Raw genomic sequence first — 15,578 nt, 5'->3', positions numbered from 1 at the left:
GGTTTTATTTAAAGCAATAAGATTCCTGCTGACAAAATAGAGCTAAGATTTCCCCTAAGTGAATGGTTGGTTGTCTGGAAAGTGATTCGCAAGAACGCACTATGAAATAACTTTACTCCAGTCACTCTGTAGTGAATCCCGTTCTTTTCTTTAGTATTGCACTAAATGGACTATAGGTAAAGGTAAAGGTTTTCCCCTGACATTAAGTCTAGTCATGTCCGACATGCAGTGGATTAAACCACTGAGCTGCTGAACTTGCTGACCGAAAGGTCAGCGGTTCGAATCTGGGGAGCGGAGTGAGCTCCGGCTGTTAGCCCCATCTTCTGCCAACCTAGCAATTCGAAAACATGTAAATGTGAGTAGATCAATAGGTACCACTCAGGCAGGAAGGTAACGGTGCTCCATGCAGTCATGAACTTTGAGGCGTGAACTTTGAGGCGTCTACAGGGCCGGCATTATCTATAGACGCCTCAAAGTTCATGTGGCCGGCATGATTGCATGGAGCACCGTTACCTTCCTGCTGAGTGGTACCTATTGATCTACTCACACTTGCATGTTTTCAAATTGCTAGGTTGGCAGAAGCTGGGGCTAACAGCGGGAGTTCACTCCGCTTTCCGGATTCGAACCACTGACCTTTTAGTCAGCAAGTTCAGCAGCTCAGTGGTTTAATCCACTACACCACCAGGGGCTCCAAATAAACCATAGAAATTTTGGAAAAGATTTTTGACTCAAATATCTGTTTATGCTTTTCTAGTAGAGTTAATATTTCCCAGGGGAAATTCCCTCCCCACAAAGAAAACAATCCAATCATTTTATGTACTATTTTTAGAGAGACCAAAACTTGAATGAAAATATAATTTTAAATAACTTCTGAGAAGTCTAACATGAAGATCTCTAGAAACCAAAACCAAATTATCATACAAAATGCACATGGACTTAACATTTTATGTCTTCTGTGATTTGCCTTCTGGCTGAATTTTTATTGGCTTCATGTCCTTGTAAACGTTGCCAGAAAGGTAATTAAAAAGGGATATTAATAATACAAATGTGAGAATATTCCTCCTTTTTCTTTAGATTTTTTCAAACAGTATTAAGAAAAGAGTTTGATATTGCAGAATTATAAACTTGTTCAAACCCATACTTGTAAGAAATGAGTGTTTTTTAAAGAAAAATTGAAAATTATTCTTCTGATATTTTTGCACTGTTCAACATTCTACAAGTCTTCCTTTCTATTACTTATCTTCATACATTTAACGTCTTCTGATTCTATACTTTTATTAAAACGTGACACTTTCCCATCTATATGTATAATAAAAATAACTGTTTTACATAAAATCTGGACATTATAATATATATTTATAGAAATATTTTCTATATAAAAATGGCTACAAATATTAATACCGTATATTTCACCATAGTTGGGAAGACAGTAACCAAATGAGTTGTGTGCTTTAAGTCTGTTGTCCTAATGATAGGCAACTTCAAAGGCTCCTGGATCTCTTGCTGTATGATTCTTTATCTTTAAACTACACATGAACTGTATATTTTACAGTTCTTCACATAAAGGAGTGCCCACTAATAAGTTTTTTTCATTCATGGCCATACTCTGTAAAGGAGCCATGACCCTCTTTGCTGCATAGAACAGATTTTGCAACAATTCTTAGGGCTTTTCTAGAAAGACGTTTGTTACTCTTGTGGAAGGTTTCACTGTTATACTTAATTTTTCATCTGAGATTCAGATAACAATCTGCTATACACAGGTCTGAGTGCAGGATGTGTGCCACTTTTACCTTTTTGTTTTGTTTTTGAAACTTGAAAAAAGTTGCAAGGCATTTTTCTTCTGTGTCAGGAGCAACTTGAGAAACTGCAAGTCTGGTGTGAGAGAATTGGTTGTCACGAGGACATTGCCCAGGGGACACCCAATTTTTTTTATATATTTTACCATCCTTGTGAGAGGCTTTTCTCATATCCCTGCATGGAGCTGGAGCTGATAGAAGGAGCTCATCATTCGCGCTCTCCCAGGGTTGGATTCAAACTGGCAACCTTCAGGTCAGCAACCCAACCTTCAAGTCATCAGTCCTGTTAGCACAAGGGTTAGGGCTTATATTGCTGATTATGTGGGCTGGGATGCTTGCTGTGGTTTTGTCTTGTATTCTTGGTTCTCCTGACTTTTAAAAATATTTTCAGTAGTACATCCTGTTTGGAACTATTCTCCTTCTTAACACTACTACTATGCTCTGTGTTGTATTAATACTAAGATGATGAACTGAATTTCTCTTACCAATCAGTGCTGTAATCATCACTGCTTTACTTGCCTGTGTTTGTTCCAGCTGTGAATACAATTATAGTGGTGTTCTCTTGATTCACCTATAGTAGTAGTTGTTGTTGTTATTGATTATGATGATGATGATAAGCTTCTTTCTACACTAGTATTAGGTCACATTAGCACCAGACCACATTAGTGTCATATTTCCTTCTTGCTATGAGACACTCTACACAAACGCTTCACATTTGTAAGACTATTTTTTGATTCTGTACAAAATTCACATATTGTTGTTTTTATTTTTTTTAATCAACCACATCCTTCCTTTCTCTTGATAATAGGACTCAAAGTAGAACAACATAAATTAAAAATTACACAAAACCATTAATAAAGCTTTAAAAATACAATATTAAAAACAATTAAACTATTTATAAAGTTAAAATAATTAAACCTTTAAAGTATTAAGCTTCTTTTTTAAAACCAAACATGAATCTTAACAACAACACTACACTCTTGTGAACAAAACAGTATTTTTGTGCACAAAATCATACCTCTATATGATTCTGTGCAAAAGTATTGTCTTCTGCAGGGAAAAATGCTGTTTTCTTTGCAAAACAACAGGTTCAACTTTGGCATAGAATAAATACTTCATGCAAGGCTTCTCACCAGTGCAGGATTCTGTCTCTGTTCATATGGCATTGAATGTTTGCCTTGTATGTGTACATTGTGATCCGCCCTGAGTCCCCTTCGGGGTGAGAAGGGCAGAATATAAATATTGTAAATAAATAAAATAAATAAATAATATTCATAAAACTTTTTTTAAAAAAAAAACCCTTCATTATTCTTCACCTTCTTATACAAGAATGTGTGCTAGTTTAAAAGTACATATGCATCTATAAATGTCAAAAATATTTTGCCAATAAATAGCTATATCAGGAAATACATGTATATCCTTATATTATGAGATGTCTTCCATACCTTGGTTGAAGGTCATACTCTGTCACGACCCAGGCTGCAGAGCACCAATAACCATACACAGAGGCCAGATTCTATCTAATATCTTTATTAAGGAAATATGTAAAGTCAATAAAAATAAGTGTAGAATATAGTTCAGAAGAAGACCTTTCAGGAAAGGTCAATTATAGTCCAGGAAAACAATGTCCAATATAAAATATTAAGGTCCAAAGTTGTAATCCAATAACCGAAACACTCACTTTGCCAAGCAAAGTGAGGGGAGATGACAAGGTTCTTAGTCCAAGGAACTTGATGCAAGGCTAGGAAGTAAACTTGATTCTTGAAACACAAGGCTTGATACAAGGCAACAAGGAACGAGGATCAGGGACAAAATCCGTGGTAAATACTTGGCAAGGTCCTGGAAAGCAAGGCTGAGTCCTAGGAAGCAAGGCAAGGTCCGTGGAGCAAAACAAGGCTGGAAACAGGAACGAAGGCTTGGAAGCGGGAACGAAGGCTTGGAAGCGGGAGTAGCGCTGTCCACACACAACCTACTCCAGTAGCTGACGAATTGACTCCGCAAGATTCCTACAGGGCAAAGAACCTAAATAGGGTCTCGTTTTCCCACCAAAGAACACTTCTCTGGGGAAACAGAACCGAAAGTCAATCTCTGTGTCCAGATGCATAACTCCCTAAAGTTTCTCATGAAAGCAGGCTTAATCAGCTGAATGCCTGGCTGCGATTCTCAGGCTTCTGCGATTAGCCTGTTGAACTCCTTTTTGTTGTTGATAATAATTACGGCGAGAAAATGGGGGAGATTTTGACTCAGGGCTTGTTTGGCAGATTTCTGGAAGACAAACCTCCTGCAGGTGCAAGGGCTCCAATTCAGGCTGGGAAAGTTCCAATTCTGGCTGAAACGGTGGAAAACCCAAGTTTTCCTCTTCATCTGTCACAACAGCGCTAGGAACGGGACTACATGGCCCATGAGTCATCACATACTCACATCATATACCTCAAAGAAGCACTATATGTATTATTCTGTATTACCAACATTTCACTGAAGTAGCCAAGCAGTACGCCTGAAATAATGATCATTTTCAATATTTCAGTGATTTAAGAATTCTCAAACATTTTAGATATTGAAGTGAAGGAAATGTTTCATTGGTTGACTTGTATTGGACAATCTAACTGTTTATTTCACTTTGTCACTGATATACAATATTGTGTTTTCCAACTAACATCTGTAAAATACATTCACTGGTTTCAATTTCTCTTGAGAGCAAAATGTCCAGGGAGTTCAAGGTGAGCATTCACAATAACCTTCTGCTGCAAGAAGTCATGCAATACAGATCATTATAGAATTTTGCTCCTATACTGTGTTTTACTAGACTGTCCTATACTGACATCCAGATATTTTATACTTGAGTAATTTTCCTTTTGGTGGTTCTACTACAAATGGACATAGCCATAATGGCCTCATGTGTATTTTCTTCCAGTCTTATTTTCTTGTTAGCTCCACCTTCATTCAATTCCAGATATTCACTACTAAATGCTTTCCTCATATCTTTATTTTCCAGGTCATATTTTATCTTACTTCCCTTGAACACTATCTTTGGTCAGCCTCTCTATCATTATTTTTCTTCCCCAAGGAATATATATATATTCCTTTCCGTCTGAAAGTGCATTAAAATTGTTTGGGATTCTTTATGTATGCAAATATACATGCATATCCAGTGCATCTACATTGCAGAATACCAATTCTTTTATATATATATATATATATATATATATATATATATATATATATATATATATTCAGTTACTAGGCTTCAGTATACCCCAATTTCTCCTCAGATATACTGTACACCATTTCCCTATAAAATTAGTTGCTGTAAAATGGTTATATTGCTTATTGAAAAGTGTCAAATGTTTTGCCAACCTCTTTGATTTCAGTTCTTTATTTGCAAAAGTGTGTTTCCTCCTCTATCATTGTATTTCATAATTGTTTTGGAACAGACCAGAATAAATCCAGTCCCTTTCTCAGAGATATCTGACAAACTGTGTGTAAGAAGCTATCATTATGCTTATTTATTTCCATGAGAAACCAAATCCTCTCTTAGCAATGCAGCTCACAGCATGGCCTTGGGCAATTCAAAATTTAATGTCATAGAATTGTCTGGAGACAAAAGGCCATTTTGACTTTCTCAATGCAATAGCAGGATAGAGCAGTAAGGAATAATAAATAAATTGTTCTAGACATTCCTTTTAAACTTTAGAGCCAAAATGCATGTAGGTATATCTCTCTGCCCAAGACCTGTGGAATTAGGTCTTGGTTTTCCTTAGTCCTATCCACCCAGAACATAATTTTAGGATTCAAGGGGAGACATAGAGGAGAGATGGCAGAATTGTGACCCAGAAGAAGAATACATGATTTTATTCTGCAAAGTGCCATGCTCAATAATGCCATTAAAGACATTCTGGTTATTTTGCAGAATAAAATATCTGCTCTGTGGTATTTAACATCTAAACTGAGAAAATAGGTATGGATGTTCTGAAACAGTGATTACTCTCAGCTTTGCACCCCTTTGTCATCTACTTACCCATAATAAATTCAGTTTTTCTTGGGTAACCAAAATAATATCATCTGCAGGCAAGGGAAGTCAAAATCCAAAGGAATGCAAGTATTCTGTTTAGAAAAAACATCTGATTTTGTCACATATATGCAGATAAAAAGGAAGAGAGGCCGACCAAGGGCAAGATGGATGGACGGTATCCTTGAAGTGACTGGGTTGACCTTGAAGGAACTGGGGGCGGTGACAGCCGACAGGGAGCTCTGGCGTGGACTGGTCCATGAGGTCACGAAGAGTCGGAGACGACTAAACGACTGAGCAGCAGCAGCATGCAGATAAAATGAAACACTGAGTGACTATTATGGGTGGAGCAAAAGTAGAAGAGGAAAATGTTAAGGCAGGAAGGAAACTACATTAGAGACAGAACCTACTACTTAGAGTTGGAAATTGTCACTAACTTCTCGCATGTGAAAATAAAAATTTCAAAGGGTTTCTTCTTGCTCAGTGAAATTTCAAGTATTGGCTCTGACTTATAAACCTCATGCAGCTTAAATCCAGATTTTGTCTTACTATACAATATTGCTGAAGCTGTGAAATTTTTCTGTGAGTCTCTTTCCTTGGTTGTATCATTTTCCCAGACATGACTGGTGGAAACTGGGGACAAAACCTTCTCATTGGCAGCTTCTAGGATTTTTAATGTCTTCTCTAGAGAAACCAAGGACTTCTCTACATGAACACAAAAAGCCAGACTCACCTTGGATCCACTGCTGTCTGTTTTTCTTATACATGGCAACTTTCACAGAGGATCCCAGGATTTTTGCCTTTAATTCGACTTTGCTCTACTGTAGGCAATGTCAGGAGATACTCTGGAGTTTAACAGAAAACTCCAGAGTATCCTGGGGCTTCCTTTTTGATCTGATCCACTGTCCGGATGCTGTCACCTTTCCCTGCACCAATAAGACCAGGGGGAGGGGATGAGTCATCCCCATGTCACAGCTGCCACTCCTTGCTGGCCATGGGAGTCCTTTTGAGTTCGTGGCCATCCTGGTCACATCTGGTAAAGATGCAAGAGGGTGCCTATGGAGCTGGAAGGGAGGAGGTTAGTCATAAAAAAAGAAAACCTGTGTAGGAACACACCTCAATATCTTGTTGCAGATTCCATGTATGTAGTATAATTTGTAATCAGTGCAGTCACATTCACTTATAGCTCTATTTGCACTAAGCTAGAAACCAATCTGTGTTTACTTCAGTTCAAAAGCCATGCTTTGCTTCTGTACAAGATGAAAACTAAGGGATCAAGTAAGCCAAACGCTCAATGGAGAATGTGGGTTTAGAGGAGGGAAGTCTATATTTGTAGAGTGCTTTTCAGTTAAACCATTTTTTCCTTGTTCAACTTTTTTCAAGAACATAAATCAATGTTTCCTTCTTTAGATGTCATCCTCTTTACTGGGAATTATTTCTGTGATTCTGATATATTTTTCCAATAGAAAAGAGTTTCTAAAATGTAAAGACCAAATTAAATTAGAGTTTACTTTGTCTTCAGGTTCCCATGCTACTATTGCAGCTAATGTGATTTATTGTACCATTGAAACAGAATGGTGGCTCACTTTTTGAGGGAGTCATAGGAAACATAAGGAAAATAAAAGAAGGTGCGGATTAGGGTGAGAGCCAATGTTGTATAGTGATTTGAGCATTGGACTATAATTCTGGAGACCAGGATTCAATACCCAGCTTAGTTGTGGAAATTTAGTGGGTGACCTTGAGTGAAACACATACACTCAGCTCCAGAAACCCCACAATAGGTTCATTTTAGAGTTGCCAAAAATAAGAAATTACTATAAGGCACACAGACCAATAAAATGGGTTAGGGTTACCAAATTGTATCTGAGATGGGACTCCTGTAACTTTAGTCTATAACAGATCTTGAAGCAAGATGAACTCCCATAAACTAGAATGAGTTTAAAGTATCTGTCTTCCCACACCTTCCAAATTTAAACTGAGTTGCAAATATCCTGTTCAACATGGCTATTGCCTTCCTAGTGGAAGCAAGGGAAAGGTATGGTGGAGCACAAAATTCTGATCTTGTCACCAAATATACAGGGGTGAGGATGATAGGAGGAGACAGCTATGGCTGAAAGTTGTGGGGAGGAGATTTAAGTCAAGTACCATCATTCCACTTGAGGGAGCTTTACAGTATCTCATCTAGCCCCAAGATCTGTTTAGGATTAATGATATAAAAAGCACTGTTCCAGATCTAAACTCACAATCCCAAGAATGGATGAAGGACACCATATTCTTTTTGTATTAATTTTTTGCATCATTCTAAGAGGTCTATGATGGTTTAGTTAGTCCTTCAATTTTTGCATACTAACAACAACTTTCTGTGGTATACTGAGATATGATAACTAGATAAAGTTCCCTGCTAAAATGTATGGCCCAGCAATGTCTATAGACTGACATCTCATGGCATCAAAATGTTGCTGAAAAGCAGCTTTATTGCTCCTTCACATGGATTATGCTAGTTAGGTTTGAATGGTGTAGTTCAATACTGAATAAGATATTCCATTCCCATTCTGTTGCAGAAGTGCTACTTTTAAAAAAATGACTTATATGTTCTTTTGTAGTTTTGTGTAGTTTGTAGGGCTGTGGACATATCCATTTTTCAAAACAGGATCCAGCTGTTTTGGCTCTTTTGGCCAGCCATAATGTCATGGCCATCACTGCCATCACTGTTGTTTCTGGCCACAACAGACCACATGCTTAATATCTTTCATTCCTTTTTTATGTTTTTGCTAGGGAAGTGAAGGTGGACCTGCATTTTGGGGGGGGGGGCTGCATTTGAGGGGTGTTTGTTTAAATATTGGGGTGGTTTACTGAAGGGAGGGATAGCCTGACTCCCTTAAGTCTCCATGGGAAGAATTTGATTCCTCCCCAGGTCTAGTTGAAGGAAATGAGGGGAGACGACCCCAGAAAAAGTGGTTTCTTAAGTCTGATGCCTTAACCCAGGTATAAAAGATAAAGGTTTCCCCTGACATTATGTCCAGTCATGTCTGACTCTGGGGGTTGGTGCCCATCTCCATTTCTAAGCCGAAGAGCCGGAGTTGTCCATAGACACCTCCAAGGTCATGTGGCCAGCATGACTGCATGGAGCGCCGTTACCTTCCCGCTGGAGCGGTACTGATTGATCTACTCACATTTGCATGTTTTCAAACTGCTAGGTTGGCAGGAGCTGGAGCTAACAGCGGCCGCTCCTGCCGTTCCCGGCGTTTGAACCTGGGACCTTTCCGTCTGCAAGTTCAGCAGCTCAGTGCTTTAACACACTTCGCCATCGGGGCTCCTAACCCAAGTATAGTTGAAGGATATTAGGGAAGGCAACCCCCCAAAAAGTGGTTTCTTAAGTCTGATGTCTTAATCTAGATGAAGGATATTAGAAGAAAGGACCCCAGAAAAGGTGATTTCTTAAGATTGATTCCCTAAAAATGATGGAAAGGGGAGCCTCAGAAGTTCCCCATTGCCGCCAATGGGCCGGATCTTCCCAGAGTGAAAACGGCTCTTTTGACTGCCAGATCGAAAAATGAAATTTTGCCTGCCCAAATTCAGGAAGCTCCTAAAATGGATTGGAGGGAGGGGCACTGAAATCTGGGCACTGGAAATGGCACTGGGTTTAACCAAAGTGCACACTCCTAGTCGTTTGTGTTTGCTCATTCTGAAATCAGACATCCCATTCTGCTGCATATATAGATAAGATCTGTCCAACTCTCTTTCCATGCTTCAGTACACCACAGGAGATATGTCACTCTTCTGTATTTCTGCATTATTTAGGGATTAGAACAAAAGGCTTAAATAATGGATTGTCTGCCTTTTCTCTTCAATGAATTTGCCTCATTGTGAGTCTTTATTTTATATATCTTCATATTTTGGCATTTATTACCCACATGCATGGAAACTGTATGACCTTGTCAAAGATCAAGAGATGTGTCTGGAAGAATTATAATTTCTTGCTATGAGATTTATGTGATTACTATCCAGGAGAGTACTTGTTTTGCAATGACTGATGACAACCCAAGCAGTATTGACTGATCGTTTAGAAATATTTATATGGCAGACCCTTAAAGTGGCAGCAGACTTGTAGAGGACATTAAAGACATACATAATGGAACTGCAAAGATAGAGGTAGAAGAACGAGGTTATGCACATTCTCATTTCTTGAGTGTTCTTTTTCCTCTACATCTTTCAGAGGAAATGGAAAGTGTGTGAGCACTCCCATTGTCCTCCATAGAGGGAAGTACTACTTATAACTTCACTCCACCCAAAGACAGTAAGTCCTTGAGTCAATAATCACACTTCTTGAGTTCATTAGGTTCTTTCTACATGATCTTATAAAGAGAAAAAGCAGCAATCAGCCTCTCATGGTAAATATCCACTGGATTCATTTCTTATGCTGCAAGAAACACTTTCAACACAAATTTATCTGAGCCTGACTTTTTCAGATAAGTTTTAAAGAATCTCAGAACTTCTTTTCAGCTCTCAGGCTATCTAAACATGGGACTACTAGGTCATTTTTGGAGATGAAACTACTTGTGTTCGTTTTTTTGTTGTTGTTAAAATATATATATCAAAACTCACTGTGCTTGTCCTTCATGTTGCATTTGATGGAAGTTAATTGTTCATTGTTTTTAATTATATACCAAGGCCTTTGTCCTGGAGATGATCCAAAGAGTAGATCATCTTGGTGTGTAATTAACTGAAACATTTTCTGGGCATCATGCCATCCTCAGTCAGGTGACACAGTTGTCATTAAGATTTGTAAAATATTAGCATGCATGTTTGAATTTAGAATTAAGGGAAATAAATGTTTCAGAACCCTCTACAAAATGCTACAAATGTTAATTTCTCATTCTTACAATTTTGGGTAGCTTTAAAATAAGACTATCATTCCCCAAGTAGCTATGTATCATTGTTCTCCTTCCTTTATGATGAAGAACAGCAGGTCATGAATATTTGTGAATCTCTGTAGCAGGTGTTTAGGTGTGTTCAAACTTCTAGCAGCAGCCTTGAAAACAGCCATTTGGAAAGGCTTGACCTTTCATATTGGTAATAACCCTGTGTTGCATGCAAGAGATCCAGATCCTATTGAAATCTGGCATTGTGGCACGTTATGCCTTGTCATATAATAACACTTTGGTGAGAACAGAGATTATGGGGGCAACCCTGGTGGACACAGTCAGTTAGGAAGAAAAAAGTGTCATTCTGTTCAGCCTGTTCTCACAGATGAAAAAATGAGCAACAATATAGAATTGTTGGAATTTACTTCATCATCATCTACTTGTGATAAGAAATGACTAGCAAGAAAAAGCTACTGAAGGTCAGACATCATGTTTAGCATGTTTTTAGTAGAGGTGTTCCTTGAAGTCCTGAAGACTGAAATTTGTCACAGCAGATGATTTTGCTAAGGAACATGGGAATATTTTGTGTCCTTTATATTGGGATTTATCATTGGAAACTAAATAGTGGCTTAACTTTCCAGTCTGATTGCTTAAGTGTACATCTCTAAGAAATTCTCTGTCTTTTCACCATCCAGTTTAACTCTCAGTTCTGTTTTAATTGTATTCATAATATCAAGAGCAACTTTTTTTTTAACTTAGGAGAATTTCGCAAACAGATAAAGCATGTTTTGAAAATAAGATATATCTTGGCCCAACATACTTAGCCTTGGTTAGATGGGGAAAATGTAAACTTTAAAGAGAGAAAGATGAAGATAACTAAATGAAAGCATAGTCCTGTGTTACTTTAATGGCCACAGAAAGCTCCTGTTGCAAATGTTAGTGCTCCAGCCTGTGGAGGGCAAATAGCAATAACAAAGGAGGAAAACTAAGTAGTGTATTCCAGTTATCTCCCTTGCATAAGGGATAGTTTAATAGGGTTTCCTTCCTTCCTAGATCAGATAGATGTTAATCCTCCTCTGAATGGGATGTCTATTATTCTTATCCCCGTATCAAATTTATCTATCTGAGATAATCCTAAAGAGAAAGCTCTTCCACTTTAATTTATTTTGCCATATTTCTTGCAAAAATTCTCAAATGTTTGAACTGTAGTTGTTGGAAGTGAAGGGGGAGGGAACGATAGTATTAAAGTAACATAGAACTATGTGGATGCCTGAAACTGTGAGTAATTGCAAATCCTGTATTATAAGTATTATTGGGCTGAAGGCATACTACACAGAATAGCACCTGAGGACATGGAGACACTCACAAACACATATAAGGGGGGATCTAGAAGGGGATGAGTAAGTAAGCAAATATCCATGGGTAATGGGTTCATACTGGACATTCCATTGGGTATACTCAGGTTTCCTTTTCTAAAAACTCTGTTTAGAACAGAAACCAAACATATAAATGAAAGATAGATAGACTTGTGAGAATCAAACAGCCCTTATTTCGTTTCAGTTTGGACACCAGGCTGAGAGAAACTACACTATATCCAACATTGCTCCTATCTGAAATATGTCTATTTAAATGTTGGTTATGGCTAACAAGTCCTATTCATAACTGCATCTGCTCTGGATAGAATCAATGTTGTTTTTAACTCTGAACAACTGCAAACAAAACCCTAAACTGATAGTGCTGTAGAAGTCCAGATTCATTAAGCACATTAGGCAGCCTTTCCTAACATCTGCTATCTGGTCCTTACAGCTGGAAATGCCAGATATTGAACCTAGCACTTTCTGAACGTAAAACATGTCCACTGCCACAGAGTTACAAAATACAGAATTACTGCTCATATGGAGCCAACTTGTAAACTAAATTCACAAGCTGCACCCTGCCTCTTGCTATGAAAAAGAACACATTAAGCTTAATCTCGGGTTATGATCCTTGTTGCTGGTATTCATTATATAAATATGGGCACAGGCAACCCAGTGTTTAGAACTAAGCCTATCTGATACTTATTTTTATGCTTCTTTTTTATATTGGTGAGACTTGAAAAAACTAGATCATTTTCACCCTGTGTTTAAAAAAACCGTGTGTTGCATAAAATACTGGGCTACTTAGTATATCTCCCATTAAGAAGTCTAGCCATCACCTAGATTAGAAAGAGCAGTTCCTTCAAACATAGGATTGGGCAGTGTCCTTTGGGCTCATTTTGTTTTAAAGTAATTGTTTGTGGTCTTGTTCTAATTAGTATTTCATGAGCCAAAACTCATTGTGTTAGCAATCAAACGTTTATTTTAATTTGGGGAGATCATTGAAAATAAGTTGTCTTTTCCTGATTTAGGTAATTACAGTCACTTATTACACTAATAGCAAGGCCTGTTCAGGCTTTTAAAAACATTCTTGCTCTTCGCAGAACACTTATTAAGAGGAGTGAGGGGTATGCAGTTCTCTTTGATCACAGTAATGAACCTCAGTGTTTTTATTGTCTATTACCATACATGCAAACCACGCCACAATGGTGTATATGTTCCTAATTAAAGTTTTATTCAGAAAAGCATAAAAGTTCCTACGTCATGATTAACACTTTGAAAATATACTTCCTAATGACTATCAAAGTCTCTTTATAAATCACTTTGAAATGCTCGTTCTTTTTTATGGAGATTAGTCTTCAGATGCTTTTGAGTTTATATAGACTTTGTTTTTGCTGAGTAGATGCTTCATTTCAGTTGCAGGATTACTGGAATATTAAATCTGCTATCATTTCAGCTAAAGCCTATTAATAAATATGTCATCATGAGCCTTGCATTATTCACACACAGCTATATGGGATAGAATCCTTAAATATCTATTGAACATACAAGTAAATTCTGGACTTTGCATCCCATGCAGTGAAGCACAACTGTGGAAAAGGGAATGCTTTGGCTTGCCTCTTTGTATGACACAGAGCAAAGGGGAAGTCCACTAAGATCCTGTTCCTTGGGATTAGGCAAGATTACCCACATATAGGCCTACTTTCCCTCAAACTCTTCACTTCACTTGGCCCACCCACCTTACCTTCAGACAACCTTTTGAGTTTGGGTAAGAGGGGTTTTTTTGCCTACCTTGCACTGTGGCTATATGAAACTATGGCATAATTGGCACTCAATTTGGCAGTATAAATCAGTGTTAGATGGAGGGAGTGAATTGAAACAGCAGTGATGATGAGTACTCCATGTATCAACTTTGTGAAGGCGATATCTCCAAACATTGTCTCATGGGTCCTAAAGAGTAAGGACACAACCCTTGGGGTACACCTGTAGTATATTTTCCCTTTATGTCATGGTACATGGTAGGGAGGGTCTCTAGGATGGTCCCTTGTTGAAGACCGACTGGTGGCCAATACAGAATTATCTGTGGTACTTAGAGGTGTCTCACTGAGGGAGAATTGAGGAGTAAATCATGTTGCATTTCACTGCCCACTTTCTGCTGCTTCCCACTATAAATTATTGAAGTTCAAATTTTTAAAAAGTTAGTAAAGTGATCATCATATACCCAGTCCTGTTCTCCAATCTTGTCATTTTGTAGTTAGAAACAACTCCTTATGTCCATACATTTATACACACGAATTACAATAGCTATAATCTGACTTCCCACATTTTACTTATTTTCTCAAAAACTTGAACTTTGTTTTCTTTTCACAGCAGTTTTACAATACTACAATAGGATTAAAAGGACTCACTAGGATAATCTAATCCAACTCCTAGCCATATTAGAGTATATAGCTAAGTCATTCCTGAGAGATAGTCATCCAATCATTATTTAAATTCCTTCAAAAAGGGACTATATCACCTTAGAGGATGCATTTTCCATTTAGTGATTCCATCAGGAATTGATTCGTGTTCTAGTTTCTTACAGCAACAGAAAGCATGCTTTTTCATATCTCTGCATGACATCTTTTCATATATTTCAAGATGGTTGTCATGTCACACTCATTTTTCAGAGCTAAATACAGTCTAGCTCCTAAAACAGTTCTCAAAGGGCTTGGTTTGCAGGCCTGGACACATTACATATCCCTCTTGAACAGTTGTGTCCAGGATTGGACACGGTATTCCAAGTAAGATCTGAGCACAGCCAAATATGGTCTGAAATGCTTTAAGGACATCATCTGGAGGAACTCCTGAAGACCCTGGGAGGCCCTCACTAATACTTGACAAAGCATATGCAATTACAGGTAATTAGCTGGGCATGTCCCTGCTGATAACACCACATGGTAAAGACCATGTTAGCTGCACAGGCTACAAGTTGGAGAGGCGAAGGTTAGTTTCAGGAGACACAACTATGGAAATATTATACAAATCCTCAGATGCATGATCATGGTTGTTGTTTCAATTGTTTCCTAAAAAGTGCTGTGATTCAAAAATTCAGGGGAAGCTAGGCCTACTGGTTAGAAAAAAAATTTACATTCTTGCCCAACTTCTCCTTTTATGAACAGCTTGGGTGGTATCTTTTTTAAACTATCTGAGCTTTTGACAGTCCAAAGCTCTCCAAAGCAATTCTTTCAGTTTGACCTTTCCACATTATCTGAAGTGGATGAGCATGCTTATTAAAAATGCATGTCGCATAGATAATGTTTATTTTATTGTGCCAAAATTTATTTTACTAAAATGTCTCAAGGAAGCAAGAGTGTCTTACAGAAAATGTTACACTTTAACTTACATTAACACATGTGTGCATGCATGCATACACGTGAAATTAAAAAGTCATTTGGTGATCATGAAAAATAGGCGTGATAATAGAATCCCAAGTTAAACTAGGAATCGGTGCTATTTCTCAGCATCTGGGCAGCAAACTTTTCACCTGTTTACACTGGGCATTTTTGCCTCG

General features: G+C 37.9%; 1 protein-coding gene across 1 annotated transcript in view; it reads left to right on the top strand.

Moving 5' to 3' along the window:
- The window catches only part of kcnd2 (potassium voltage-gated channel subfamily D member 2), a 396,909-nt gene that overhangs the window by 141,834 nt on the left and 239,497 nt on the right, over window positions 1-15,578 (top strand). The window lies entirely within an intron of this gene.

The sequence above is a fragment of the Anolis carolinensis genome, chromosome 5, assembly GCF_035594765.1.
Source record: "Anolis carolinensis isolate JA03-04 chromosome 5, rAnoCar3.1.pri, whole genome shotgun sequence".
Taxonomy (NCBI): Eukaryota; Metazoa; Chordata; class Lepidosauria; order Squamata; family Dactyloidae; genus Anolis; species Anolis carolinensis.
The sequence above is the reverse complement of the archived record's forward strand: the minus strand, read 5'-3'. Positions and strand labels throughout refer to the sequence as shown.